We start from the raw sequence: 14672 nt of genomic DNA, 5'->3' as shown, positions 1-14672 counted from the left end.
AAAAAAAATTGTCTTTGTATTTTCATCACCTTCTGAGATGTGATTATTTATTTACTTAACCATGCTTGCTTATTAAAGAGTGTGAGTTCATGACACAGCTTTATATTTTTTTAAAAAATAGTATTTATTGGGGCTGGCACTGGCATACCAGGATAACTGGCAGCCTCTGGCACCGGCATTCCATATGACTTTAATTTGAGTCCTGGCTGCTCCCTGCTAATGGCCTGGGAAAGCAGTGAAGGATGATCCAAGTGCTTGGGCACCTGCACCCATGTGGGAGACTCAGAAGGAGCTCTGGCTTCGGATCAGTGCAGCTCCAGATATCGTGGCCATTTGGGGAGTCAACTAGCAGATGAAAGATCTCTCCTCTTTCCGTTGTTCTCTAACTCTGCCTTTGAATTCAATAAATAAATCTTTAAAAATGTTTATTTATTTTCATTTTTTATTTGAAAAACAGACAGATGCAGAAAGCGATTTCCATCCTCTAGTTCACCCCATAAATGTCTGAAATCGCTGTGGCTAAGGAGAGCTAAATCCAGGAGACCAGAAACCAATTTGGGTCTCCCAGTGACTGATAGGAACTCAAGTTTTATATCCATCACTCATTGACTCCCAGGATGCACTTAATCAGAAAGTTGAATCAGACACAGAGGAGCCAGGATTCAAATCTGATATGAGATACCTGAAATCAGGACACTCATGTGTCCCAAGAGGCAACCTAACCACTGCTTCAAACAGCAAACCAGTTGAATACTTTCATATGTATTTCAAAATAAAGTTTTTCTTAACAAATTTGTTAGATCCATATCATTTACTGCTTTATACACACACATGCACATACACAAGACAGTCATTTTTTTAAGATTTATTGGTTTTATTTGAAAGTCAGAGTTACACAGAGAGATAAGGAGAGACAGAAAGAGAGAGGTCTTCCATCCTCTGGTTCACTGCCCAGTTGGCCACAACAGCTGGAGTTGCCCCAATCTGAATCCAGAAGCCAGGAGATTCTTCTAGGTCTTCCACATGGGTGCAGGGGCCTAAGTACTTGGGGCATCTTCTGCTGCTTTCCCAGGCCATAGCAGAGAGCTGGATCAGAAGTGGAGCAGCTGGGACTCAAACCAGCACACATACGGGATATTGGCACTGCAGGCGACAGCTTTACCAGCTACACCACAGCACCAGCCCCACAAGACAGTCATGTAAAAGACTTTGTATCAGGCCTACACTAGAAAGAATTAATTGTGTTCTTCTAGAAGCTATTTATATTAAGTCTTATTATATTAGTACATTAAGAATTCATGTTGGGGACCCATATTGTGGCTCAGCAGGTAAAGTCACTACTTGTGTTGCCTGCATCCCAAATCAGCTCCAATGTGTGTCCTGGCTGTTCCAATTCCAATCTGCTCCCTATTATTGGCCTGAAAAAAGCAGCAGCAAATCGTCCAACTGTTTGGGACCCTTCCATCCTGTGGGAGACCCAGATGCAGTCCCCGGCTCCTGTTTTCAGCCTGGCCCAGCCCCGGCTATTGTAGCCATCTGAAAAACAAATCAGTGTACGGAAGTGTGGTGGAATGAGAAGGCCATGCCCAGATGGCCACTTGCAAGCAAGCATCAGTTACTCAGGAATGGCTTCGGAAACTCCCTGGGAAACCACCTGGGAAACCATCTGGCAATGGAGCCTGCCTGGCAACAGGCTGTGATTGGTTAGGGCATAGACCACCCCTTGACCGGATTGGCTGCCTTGGCTATATAAGCTGCTACACCAAACTGAAATAAGCGAGTCTGCAGGCTGCTTGTCTCTGGCCCGTTTTCACCCAACTCCCGGGGTCTGTGCAGTGACTCCATGCCTCTTGCCCCCACCACACTCCTCCTCACAGAACGAATCCACAGCAACATGGAAGAACCCCCTATCTCTCTCTGTGTCTCTTCCTCTATCTCTGTAACCCTAACACTCAAATAAATAAAGAAATCTGTTAAACAAACAAACAAAAAAAAGGATTCATGTTGGAAATTAACTGTAAAACTAAGTGTGAATGATGTATGCCAATAAAGGCTACACTAGCAAAAGGAAAGTAAAAAGTAACAGATTTCTCTTTTGAAAGTTTTTCTCATGAAAGCTTTTACCTATAAATGAATGAGGAAGGAAGTCTTTTATGAGGCACTCTGCTATGAAGGCTCCTTCAATGGTACAGTTACATGACTTACAAAATACCAAGTAATTTTAATTGATACTGACAAAAGACAGTTTATACCTGTAGATATGTCTGATTTCTTGCCCACAAAATTCTCTTTTCTCTTCATTTTTCTTTGTTTTGAAATTTCTCCACAATTTACCATTGTCAGTTTTCTCTCCTCACATACCCTCATTTTCCCATCTTTAATTAGATTTTTCTCCATTATATTGTTCAATAGATTGCATAATAAATCGAGCTGTGATAAAAGATGGAAATCCCTCTCCAAATAGCTCTAGAAATTCTACAGGTGCCAGGGAGATACTGGTTCCCAGAACTCAGTTATGTAAATCATTAGAAACAACCTAAGGGTCAAATAAGAATGTTGAGTTTCTAGGTCATGTTACAGAGCTGAGTACATGGGAGATTAAATAATAATCTAGAGATTAACTGGATTATAGAGTGTGGAGAAACAGGTAAGTTAAAGCACTTAGATGACAAGTAAATGGGAAGCTGGTAAGAAATACATGGGACAAAATCCAATGCAAGAAGAGATGGAAAGAGTCACAGAAGCAAGGCTGAGTTCTGATCATTGTTACTCTTCACTTGTCATCTTGCAACATTAGTATTGTACATGGAATAAAGTCATGAGTAAAAACTCAAAATGTGGACATTGCAAAAACCAAATCTTAATAATTTTCCAATCAAGTCATTTACTTGTTAATGAGATAGATAACCATTGTTATTCCCATATCATTTTTTGAAATGGATTTGAAGACAAACAATTATATATAACTTCTACTTTAGCATTCCTTCAAACTTCTACCCATGTTTAAGTAAATAAACTAGGTAAGATGATATTAAATTATGTGTTAGTTGAATCTGTGTTAGCAGGAGAGGAAGAAAATAAAAGCTATTAAGCCTCCAAAGAAATTTGCTTCTAAACTAATGATTTCTAATCAGTGGATCCGACCTCAGGATATCTGCTCTCTGATCACACAAGGTGTTGACTTCCAAATGTCAACATGTGATTTTCCTTACCTGGTTCAAACTAGGAAGCCCTGGTTTTCTTGACCTTCACTTCAGTTGAACAGTGAACTAATAAATGGACTCAAAGTTCTTTTATTTTATGTGATAATCTTGCATTTTTCTCAAACTATAATTAATCATGATATTTTACAGCATAAAATTACATAATTATAAATAAAATATTTAATAATATAACATGATCAATATATCACTGTAGTCTAATTATATGTAAAGCAAAACAATATATAATGCTAGAATAATAAACAGAATGTATATATCCCCTCAGAACAATGTACAAAATGTTTTTAGTAACCTCATATCAAAGGATTCATTATAAAAATTATAGCAGTATGAACTTCTAACTAATGTACCAGAAGTAGGCCTGGGCCATGGGCACAAATTTAATAGATATGGATATAAATTACATAAAATTACATACCTTTTCTGGAACTTAATCTCCTAATACAGTCAATTATTTTCTCATCCATGTGAAGGGAAACATTATCATTCAATGTATGTTTTCCATATATGAGATTTCTGTTTAAGAAATGTTTGTAAAAAAGCTTATACTTTAAAAAAATGTTGTATCCTGTTAAAAAGTGTTTTTCTTTCATTCATCAAGATTTCTTTATTTTTTTCACAAGAGCTATGATGTTGCAATTGGCCACATAGTTTACATTCAGAATTTTAGGAGTTGAATATCTGCTGCATCTCCTCACTTTTTTCTACATCAATTTGCCTAAAAAATAACTAGTTCAAATAACTACTATTATGATAAAATAAGGTAATGCTTCTAAATTTCTGGTATATATTAGGTTCATATAAATATTTGTTGTCTCTAAACAGAATGGTTTTAATAGTGACATTAATATTCTATTTCTTTCAAAATTATTTTCCACCATTTATTTTATTTACCTGCAGCCAGTTTTATGCATCCACATACGGAATATATTTGTGTACATATTGTGAGCTAAGTATCTTCCACTGTTAACTTGCTTTCAGAATAAGTTGAAAATATAATTTAACAATATCTTAGTTTTTATCAAATAAGCAGCATTTTCCAATTTTGAGATATTTCATTTTCCCACAGTATAAGTATTAAATGTACTTTTAGAAATATGAGGACCAACAATACATGGCACTAACTTACCCAAGCTGTTTGTTTTCAACCAGGAAGCCAAGGGATTTTTTTTAGCCATTCTTTGTATTAAATATAATGCTAAATATTTCTGTACTGGTTCTTTATTTGACCACATTATTGTACCTTTTCCTTTTACCTACCTGGAAGAATTTCTCATTGTTGGACTTTTTTCAGCATCCGTTGAAAGTGCCACATCTGTCTGGCTTTATGCAAGCTATTTCTCAGGGGTGTCAAAAGCAATTTGAGGGCCAGCAAGCAATGAAGTCCACTGTGTGCAGTTATGAGTTCTTCATTTTCCATCCTGCCAAGTCTCTGTTTAGTTGTTTTTGCATTCACTTATTGTTCTCCTGGTATTTCCAGCTTTGTTTCAGTTTATCCCTCTGTGGATATTATAAAAAGAGTTAGACATTAAATTAAATGTTTTATATTTCATTCCACATAGAGTTCATCTCATTCTTTTAACTATCCTTTCATATTTTAAGTTTGTGTTTAATTGTATATATATTTTTTTCCAGAATGAGTTCAGCAATATGAAATGTTTTGTTTTTAGTAGGAGATTTTTAAAATGTATCTGACTGCAATTGTATTTATTTCTTTTCCTTTTTTAAGAATACAAAATGTAGTTTTTACTTAAGTAGTTGCACGCGTGAGGCTGTTTTTAAGTTTCTTTACTGACAACCCCATTTTAACCACTGAACAAATTGTACTTAAACAGTAGTAAAAATGTAAAAAATCAAATTTAAACATGCAAATATGGAACAAAAAATAATAGATTGACAAATTCACAGACACTCAGATACTTCCTGAGGCTTATCAAAACATCTACATCAAAGGTTGCATTCATTTGAGAAGTATCAATACATGTTCAGTGCTGAGACTATCCGTAGCACTTACGGTATATACAAAGCAGCATTAGACTACAATGGTTCACATTTGAGAAACACAGATTTAATCTTTATATGACAACTTGGCAATTTAACATTATAGCTAATGGAGTGACAATTACTCATTTCATATTTTTTCTTCTAAAGCTCAATAAGCAAGTTATCATTTATGCACATGAAATGATACCATCCATTTTCCTTATAATAGTAAATTTTAAAATGTAAATGCTTTGTATCTTGTAAACTTTACTAGCTGTACAAAGGCTCCCAAATTCAGTATAGTCATAAATTTTCTTCTTGGTAGATTCCATTAATTTATAGTTGTTTTAGTACAGATAAATGCAGGACACTATTCCAGATTATTAGTCAACAAGAATGTGTGTCACCACCTGTATTTAAGTACAAGCATACCCACAACCACAACCATGGCAAGCAAATGCCCTCACATGCCCTCCACTGCTTCCATGGTTCCTTTTCTTATCACAGGAGCTAGTTTAATAGATACCATCAGGTCTCAACCTATCGCTGAAAGTTCTTTTATGAAAAATTTTGAAATTTAAATAATGGAACATATACAGTCTCAATAAGCTAGTATTTTTTCTTACTCTTTACTATCTAGTTCAAATATAATATGCAATGTTTTAAATTTCTATAGACATCTTATTAAAATGATTAAAGGTATCTAAATATACCATTAGTGGATAAAATATTTTTAAAAATGACAGTGAGAGTATTTTTGAGACTATTTTTTCCTAACTAGTAAAGCTATGGGAGTCATAATGAACACAGATATAATGACAGTTTAACCCTGTTGTTTTATAACATCAATAATAACAGTAAATGCAAGAAGCAAGAAAAGATGAGCAGGATTTCAGGAGAAAAATATAGTAAGCACTTGAATTTTGATTATCTCAAATACAATACGATTCACAGTGCTTATAAGCACTATCATTTTCACCATTTAAGTAGTTCAAATCTTTATTTCATTTCTAATTTTATCCAGAAATAAAAATCTAATTCATTACATAATGTATGTTATCAATTTCAGTTTTCAAGTATTCTCTCTCCCCAACCATCCAGCATCAGCATCCTGTAACCAGCAGAGAGAGGGCGGGAGCCATTATGGACATTTGTAGCAAAGCTCCCAGCCACCAGCTGAGCAGAGATACCTGAGTCTAGCTGAGAGAGTTAACAGGAGGCTGGGTGCTCATGACTGTGGCAGCCTTTTGTGTTGGGACTGTGAAAACACTGTGACTGCATGTGAGGGTGCTGGGTGTGGCTGGGTCTTTGAGTTGTCACTGTGGGTGGCTCCACATGGTCAAGGCTTCCTGATTCCCTGGTGAGGGTCATTACTGTCGGATCTGTGCTCACACAGAGGACTGCACAGATCCTTTGTGTGGTTCTTGTGGCAGTGCAAATGAATAATATGCCCTCTGGCGCTAGTGACCAGGCATTGGCCACCATGGAGGAGAGGAGGTGAGCTTGAGACTATGCCAACAGAGCAGATTAATCCTCTCCTCTGATAAAAATAAAAGGGGAGAGATTTACTGTGCCCATTTTGGGTGTCATCTTGGACACTCTCCTCATGCTGGAACACTAAACAGAGTTCCCAGGCTACATCCAATACATGCCTCATGGTATTCACTGAAAGAGCAGACTCTCTACCTATCCACAGAGGGGAGTCCAAAGATAAAAGCCATCACAGGGAAAAAAAGGGGGGGGGGCGGAAATCTCCACAATTGTCCAAAAATAAATATAGTAACTCAAGAAACAAGAATTCAGAAGACAATTTGATATCTCTAAAGGGAGACAACACTACTTCAATACTAGAATGTGAAAATGAAGATATTGAAGGAATATGGAAATGGAATTCAAAAAATTAATTGTAGGATTACTTAGAAGTAATAAGAAGCAAATACGTAAACTAAATAAATCCATACAAAGCATAAATGAACATTTTTCCCATGAAATTGAGATTTTAAAGAGAAATGGAAATGGAATATTGGAAATGAAGTATTCAATAAATCAAATAAAAAATGTGATGGAGAATCTTAACAACACTCAGTGAGGCAGAAGAAAGAACAACTGAGTTAGAAGAAAAATCTCTGGAAATTTTACAGTCAAACCAAAAAAAAAAAAAAAAAACAAAAGAAGAAGAATAAATTAGAAAACAATATTGTCAGAGATTTATGGGATAATATCAAACAACCCAAAATACAGATCTTAGTAGTTCATGAAGGCATGGAGAATGAGAAAGGATTAGAAGGCCTATTTAGTGAAATAATTTCAGAAAACTTCCTAATTTGGAGTAAGAAAGTAACGTTCACATACAGGAAACACATAGAACTCCTAGTAGACATGACCAGAAAATATCTTCACCACTACACCTTGTAGTAAAACTCTCCACAATAAAACATTAAAAAAAAGATTCTAAAATGTGCATGAGAGAAATGACAGATTACATTCAGAGGATCTTTAATTAGACTCACAACTGACTTCTCATCAGAAACCCTACAGGCTAGGAGAGAATGGCAAGATATATTCCAAGTCTTAATAGAAAAAACTATTAACCCAGAATACTGTACCCTGCAAAGCTCTCAATTAAATGAAAGTGAAATAAAGACCTTCCATAACAAACAGAAATTGAAAGAATTTGTCATCACTGGTCTAGCCTTACAAAAGACGCTTAAGGATGTGCTATACTCAGAACCACTGTCATCACTATCAAATACAGTGAAGGAAGAAAATCTCCCAGTAAAAGTACAAAGGAAATCCAAAGTAAACAATAGGAACATTTATGGGAAAACGACAGGGAAAATGTACTCACTCTGGCTTTTCTTCTGTAGTTAGATTTCAGAATATCCTGTTACTGGGAATCCAACCACATATTAACACAATCTGTTTTTGAATCTTTTTAAAAAGAAGATGTTGATTATATTGGACCATCTTTTTGTTTCCTTCTCTTTTACATACCATTTGTGTGATTACAGGTTAAGTCTTAGTTCTTATGTCTTTGGGCAGAAGAGTGTATCAGTTATTTTAAATGAATTTTCCCCATCTATGAAGCTCAGCCCATAAGTGTATTGTTGCCACAAAAGAAAATACTTGGGTTTGCATGACAAGTGAGCTGCTGCAGTCCTGAGTTGTGTGTGTCCACATTCTTCACATAGTTCCACAGTGGCCCTCTAATTTTCATGGAGTCTTCTCTGCCATTTTCTCCCTAACTCTTCCCTGAGATTGGGCTCTCTCCATTTTTTTTTTTATAGTTTTTTCCCCTATCTAGAGCAGTAAGCTCCCTCTCTCTATTGCCATCTTGGTGTCTCAGGTGTTTGTACTTATTCTAAGATAAGAGAGGTACTGCTTCAAACACTCACTTCAGAAAATGATGAGAGTTGATAGCTTGAAAGTCTCTTGTATGATGTAACCTGGACGTCACCTCTATGGAGATAAAATTATGAAAATACTGGCAAAGATTTTCATTAGTTTCATTCCATTCCAACATACTGTTTAAAAGTACCAGCTCTCTAGTAAATTTTCCAGAATACTCTAGCATCCCTGAGTTGGTTTGTGAAGAGGCCAATTTGGCTGTCACATGCAAACAACAATTTCTTTTCAATATCTGCTTCCAAAACATAAACTTCCTGGCTCCAAGTTTGAGTGGCCTAATGCTGATTTTCAATTTTTTTTTCTATTCCATAAGTAGTTGAGAATATTACCAGATCATGCTGCTATTCCAGAGATAACTTAATTTATAATTATTATAATTATTATTATAATAATTTAGACTCAGCTTAAAATTTCAGGTTGAAGTTGCTTAGAAATAACAAAGCAATGAGATTATCCGTGTATTTTTCTAAGCAATATGTCCTGATTTCAGACCACTTCTAGATTTATATTGAATATCACCTTCATTAGACTGGTAAAAATATCTTCACAAACAGGAAATATATTTCTTAAGGTCCTCTCTTTAAAAAATAAATATTTTATAAAATTACTTTCAGATTTCACTGGGCAGATTTCCATTAATGCAAACATCAAGTTGGACTGTGAATAATAGTTTGCTCCCTCTTTTAATAGAGCTAAATATGTATGTTTTACTTTCATCTGTCATGGAGCCAATGCACAGGCCAGTCAAAATGACTAGTCCATTCAAATTATATTATGTAGGTTAAACCAAAATTATGCATAAAAATGTAAACTTTTAGAAATATTAGATACTGCTGAATCCTTCTTCGGAAATAAGACTAGGTGCAAATGCCAAAGTACACGTTTTGGTGGTTATTTTGTTTCTGCTTTCAGAATCTTGGTTTCCAGCTATATTTACTTCTTCATATTCTGTAAGACATGATTATAGGGCTGGCATTGTGGTGTACCAGGTTAAACCTCTACCTGCGGCAGGCGCCACGGCTCAATAGGCTAATTCTCCGCCTGTGATGCCAGCACCCCGGGTTCTAGTCCTGGTCGGGGCACCAGATTCTGTCCCGGTTGCCCCTCTTCCAGGCCAGCTCTCTGCTGTGGCCCGGGAGTGCAGTGGAGGAAGGCCCAAGTCCTTGGGCCCTGCACTCGCATGGGAGACCAGGATAAGTACCTGGCTCCTGGCTTCGGATCAGTGCGGTGCTGCAGCGTGCTGGCAGCAGTGGCCATTGAGGGGTGAACCAACGGAAAAGGAAGACCTTTCTCCCTGTCTCTCTCTCTCTCTCTCTCTCTCTCTCACTGTCCACTCTGCCTGTTAAAAAAAAAAAAAAAAAAAAAAAAAACGAAAACAACAAAACCAAAAACCTAAAACCTTCACCTGCTATACTAGCATCCCATATGGGCAACAGTTCAAGACTAGGCTGCTCTACTTTTCATCCAGCTACCTGCTGATGCTACTGAGAAAGCAGTAGATGGCCCAATTACTTGGGCCCTTGAGCCCACATGAGAGACCTGAGAGAAGCTCCTGGTACTTGGCTTCACACCATTGCAGCCAAATGGGGGAGTGAAACAACAGATAGAAGATCTCTCTCTCTCTCTCTCTCTCTCTCTCTCCCTTTCTCACTTGTCCTCCCTCCACTTTTCTGTCTATCTCTGCCTTTCAAATAAATAAATAAAAACTTTCTTGGGGTAGGTATATGACATAGGAGATGACTCCATCACATATCATTGTGCTTGGAATTGAGTCCTCCTTATCTTCTGATCCAGCTTCCTACTAATGTACTTAGGATGTAGTAGATGCTGGCCCAAGTACATAGGTTCTTGACACCCACACAGGAGACCTGGATGCAAATTCTGTCTCCTGGCTTCGAACTGGCCAAGCTCCAGCTGTTGTGGTTATTTTGTGAATGAAACAGGATATGAAAAATCTCTCTCTCTCTCTCTCTCTCTCTTGCTCTCTGTGTCACATTGTCTTTAAAATAAATACATCAATTTTTTTCAATGTTTAAACTTTGATTTTTAAATATAAGTTAAGTTCTCTAACAGTAAAATACAGGAATCTTATCTTAATTATATAAGACTTCTCTTCCTTAAAATAGTCTGGTGTAACTGACATTGGGAAAGTATTGGTCATGTGTTTGCTTCAAATCTTTCTAAGCAGACAAAAATTTCAATTTTTTTTCCCAAGGTTTGGTCTATTATTGATGTTAAAGGCTTATATATGAGTATTGCTGCCCTACTTTCATGACAGTTTAGTCTATACCAAAACAATAGTTAATTACTTGTCAAATTTTAGAATTTTGAATTGAAAGGGATAACTTAAACTTCCTTTAGCATATGATGAAACTATGATATTCCAAACTGTCTATGCACTTCTGATAGGACCTGAGTAACACAAATATGGAGAAATGAGCTTGAGTTTTAATAAATTGTTCTGTTTTTTGACAGATTATATAATATTGTTTAGCTGAAGTTTTCCTTCATGTATGAAATAATGACAGATTTAGGTATCACTCTCCAAATATTTCTGTCCTTTCTCCTTCTAGTCATAGGTTATGAGTGTACTCTTCAGCTCACTTTGATATTAACTTGGCCACTTGATTTCCTTTGGTTGATAAGATACAAACATAAGTGATACATATCACAAAACCAATGAGTGCTTTGCCAGAATTTTCTATTTCTCTCTGATTCAGTAACTAGTAATATTTGAATGGAGGTTTTCCATAGGTCTATCATGGCCTGGAATTTGAGAGAGAAATAAACTTGTGCTGTTTTAAGATACATAGATTAGGTAGCTGTTTCTGCAAAATAAACTAGCTGAAATTGATTATTTCACCACCTAACAGGCTGCCCATGTAAAACAAATATAAAAAACAACTTGCAAAATCTGAAACATCCCATGTGCTAAAGAAATTAAATCTCATCAAAAATTATTTGCTTATTTCTTGATGGCCAATGTGGCTGTATAAAAATATTGGCCAATATTCTCAGTATAATTTGCTACTTCTTCCTTACAGTTATTCAACATAATTTAAGCATTAAAGTAATAACTCATGCATAGCTCCAAGATGGCGGAATAGGGAGGGAGCACACTGACAGTCCAGGAAAAGACAGTTTAATAAAAGTGGAGATATTGTAGTTTCAGAGAAATGTTAGGGAAAATCTGCAGAGGAAACTCTTCTGGAACTAGTGGGACAAGGGGGACCTACATGGAGGAAACGGGCACCCACAGCTTGGGACCCCAGCCCCTGAGTCTATGCACCAGCGCTGGAAAGGGAGGTGAGGCAAAAACGCAGTAGCCCAAGACACTGGCAGGGAAGTGGCAGGAAGAGCCTAGAGGGAATGATGCTTGAAGCCCCGTGGGGGAAAGTTCACCAGGCTAAATAGAGGAGAGGAGAGGATAAATAAATAAATAAATAAATAAAAGGGACCTGTATGGACACGATTCTCTCTCTCCACTCACCTTACAAAGGGGAGTAAACAAAGAGCAGACACCAATTTCAAAATACGTAAAAGCTGTACCAGCCATCAGCCAAACAGAAAAATCTGACTCTGGTGGCGATAAATAACAGGAGGTTAGGACCTAGTGAATGTGTGGAATTAATGAACTGAGACTGTGAAAAACAAACAAACAAACAAACAAAAAAACACCTAGAGTGTGTGAGAGGACTCATGGAGTATCAGAGAAGTAAGTACAATCTCGGTAACCTTGGCAACCTGGTGGGGGAGTACAGGGGAATTTGAGCTTACACTGAAAACTGCACAGATCCTTTGTGTGGTCCTTGGGACAGAGAAGCCGAATATTATACCCACAGGGACTAGCGCTCAGAGCTCAGTACTGCTTTCAACTCTTCTCAGCTATGCGGATTTACTTCCCTTCTGAATAAAAAAAAGAAAGAGAGAGAAAGAGATTTACCATGCCTAACTGGGTATGTCACCTTTGGCACACCCTTAACCCTGAAGAACCCAACAGAGCTCACTGGCCACACCCATCACAAGCCTCTAAAGATCCATCAAATGCAGACAGTCCACGTAATCTACAGACATAGTATACCGAGAAAACCCACTACAGCGAGGGAAAAAAAAAAAAAAGCAGAAACCAAAGAATATCTCCACAATGCCAAGCAACAAATGCAGAAAACAAGGAAACAAGAACAAGGAAGACATTATGATGCCCCAAATGAACTAGACACCTCAATTCAAGATTATGAAGATGATGAGATAGAAGAAATGCAAGATATGGATTTCAAAAAACTTATGATAAGAACATCTAGAAGTTCTCAAAAACAGATTCTTGAACTACAGAAATCCTTACTGGACAGGATAGAAAATCTCCCTCATGAAAATAAAATCTTAATGAGGAATCAAATGAAATGAAGAAACTAGTAGAACAGGAAAGTGTGATAGCGAAGAGAAATCATAATGAATTGAAGAATTCAATGGATCAAATGACAAACGCATTAGAGAGCCTTAAAAACAGAAAGAGTGAAGCAGAAGAGAGAATATCGGACTTAGAAGACAGAACACAGGAAAGTATACAGTCAAACCAAAGAAAAGAAGAGGAAATTAGAAATCTAAAAAATATTGTTGGGAATCTACAGGATACTATTAAAAAAAAAAAATTCGGGTTCTAGGAGCTCCTGAAGGCATGGAGAAAAAGAAAGGATTAGAAGGCCTTTTTAGTGAGATACTAGCAGAATATTCCCGGGTTTGGAGAAGGATAGAGATATCCTAGTACAGGAAGCTCAAAGAACCCCTAATAAACACGACCAAAAGAGATCCTCACAATGACATGTTTTAATCAAACTCACCACAGTGAAACATAAAGAAAAAACTCTAAAATATGCAAGAGAGAAACCCCAGATTACTCTCAGAGGATCTCCAATTAGACTCACAGCAGAATTTTCATCAGAAACACCACAGGCTAGGAGGGAATGGCAAGATATAGTCCAGGTACTAAGAGAGAAAAACTGCCAGCCCAGAATATTATATCCTGCAAAGCTCTCATTTGTGAAAGAAGGTGAAATAAAGACCTTTCATAGCAAACAGAAATTGAAAAAATTTGTCAGCACTTGGCCAGCCCTGCAAAAGATGCTTAAAGATGTGTTACACACGGAAACACAGACACATGGCCATGAATATGAAAAAAGGGAAAGGAAGGAAACCTCCCAGTAAAAGATCACAGGAAGTTCAAAGCATATATTAGAAATATCTTTGGGAAAATGGCAGGGCAAAATCACCACTTATAAATAGTCACATTGAACGTTAATGGCCTGAACTGTCCAATTAAAAGACACAGACTGGCTGAATGGATTAAGGCACAAAATCCAGCTATTTGCTGCTTACAAGAAACACATCTTTCCAACAAAAATGCATACAGACTGCAAGTGAAAGGCTGGAAAAAGATATTCCATGCCAACAGAAACAAAAAAAAAGCTGGTGTAGCCATGTTAATATCAGACAATATAAACTTTAACACAAAAACTGTTGAGACAAAGAGGGGCACTATAATGATTAAGGGATCAATTCAACAGGAAGATATAACGATTATCAATGTATATGCACCTAATTACAGGGCGCCAGTCTATTTAAAAGGTATGTTAAGGGACTTAAGAGGAGATAGTAGTGGGGGACTTCAATACTCCACTCTCAGAAATAGACAGATCAACGGGATAGAAGATCAACAAGGAAACAGTAGATTTAAACGACACTTTAGCCCAAATGGATCTAGCAGATATATACAGAACTTTCAATCCTACAGCTAAAGATTTTACATTATTCTCAGCAGTACATGGAACCTTCTCTAGGACTGACCACATACTAGGCCATAAAGCAAGTCTCAGCAAATTCAAAAGAATTAGAATCATACAATGCAGCTTATCAGACCACAGTGGAATTAAGCTGGAAATAGGCAACTCAGGAATCCCAAGAGCATATGCAAACACATGGGGACTGAAAAATATGCTCCTGGATGAACACTGGGTCATAGAAGAAATCAAAAGAGGATAACAACACAACATATCAAAGCTTATG

Source organism: Oryctolagus cuniculus, chromosome 1, assembly GCF_051225735.1.
Source record: "Oryctolagus cuniculus isolate XC-2025 breed Fujian yellow rabbit chromosome 1, ASM5122573v1, whole genome shotgun sequence".
In the NCBI taxonomy this organism is placed as follows: Eukaryota; Metazoa; Chordata; class Mammalia; order Lagomorpha; family Leporidae; genus Oryctolagus; species Oryctolagus cuniculus.
The sequence above is the reverse complement of the archived record's forward strand: the minus strand, read 5'-3'. Positions refer to the sequence as shown.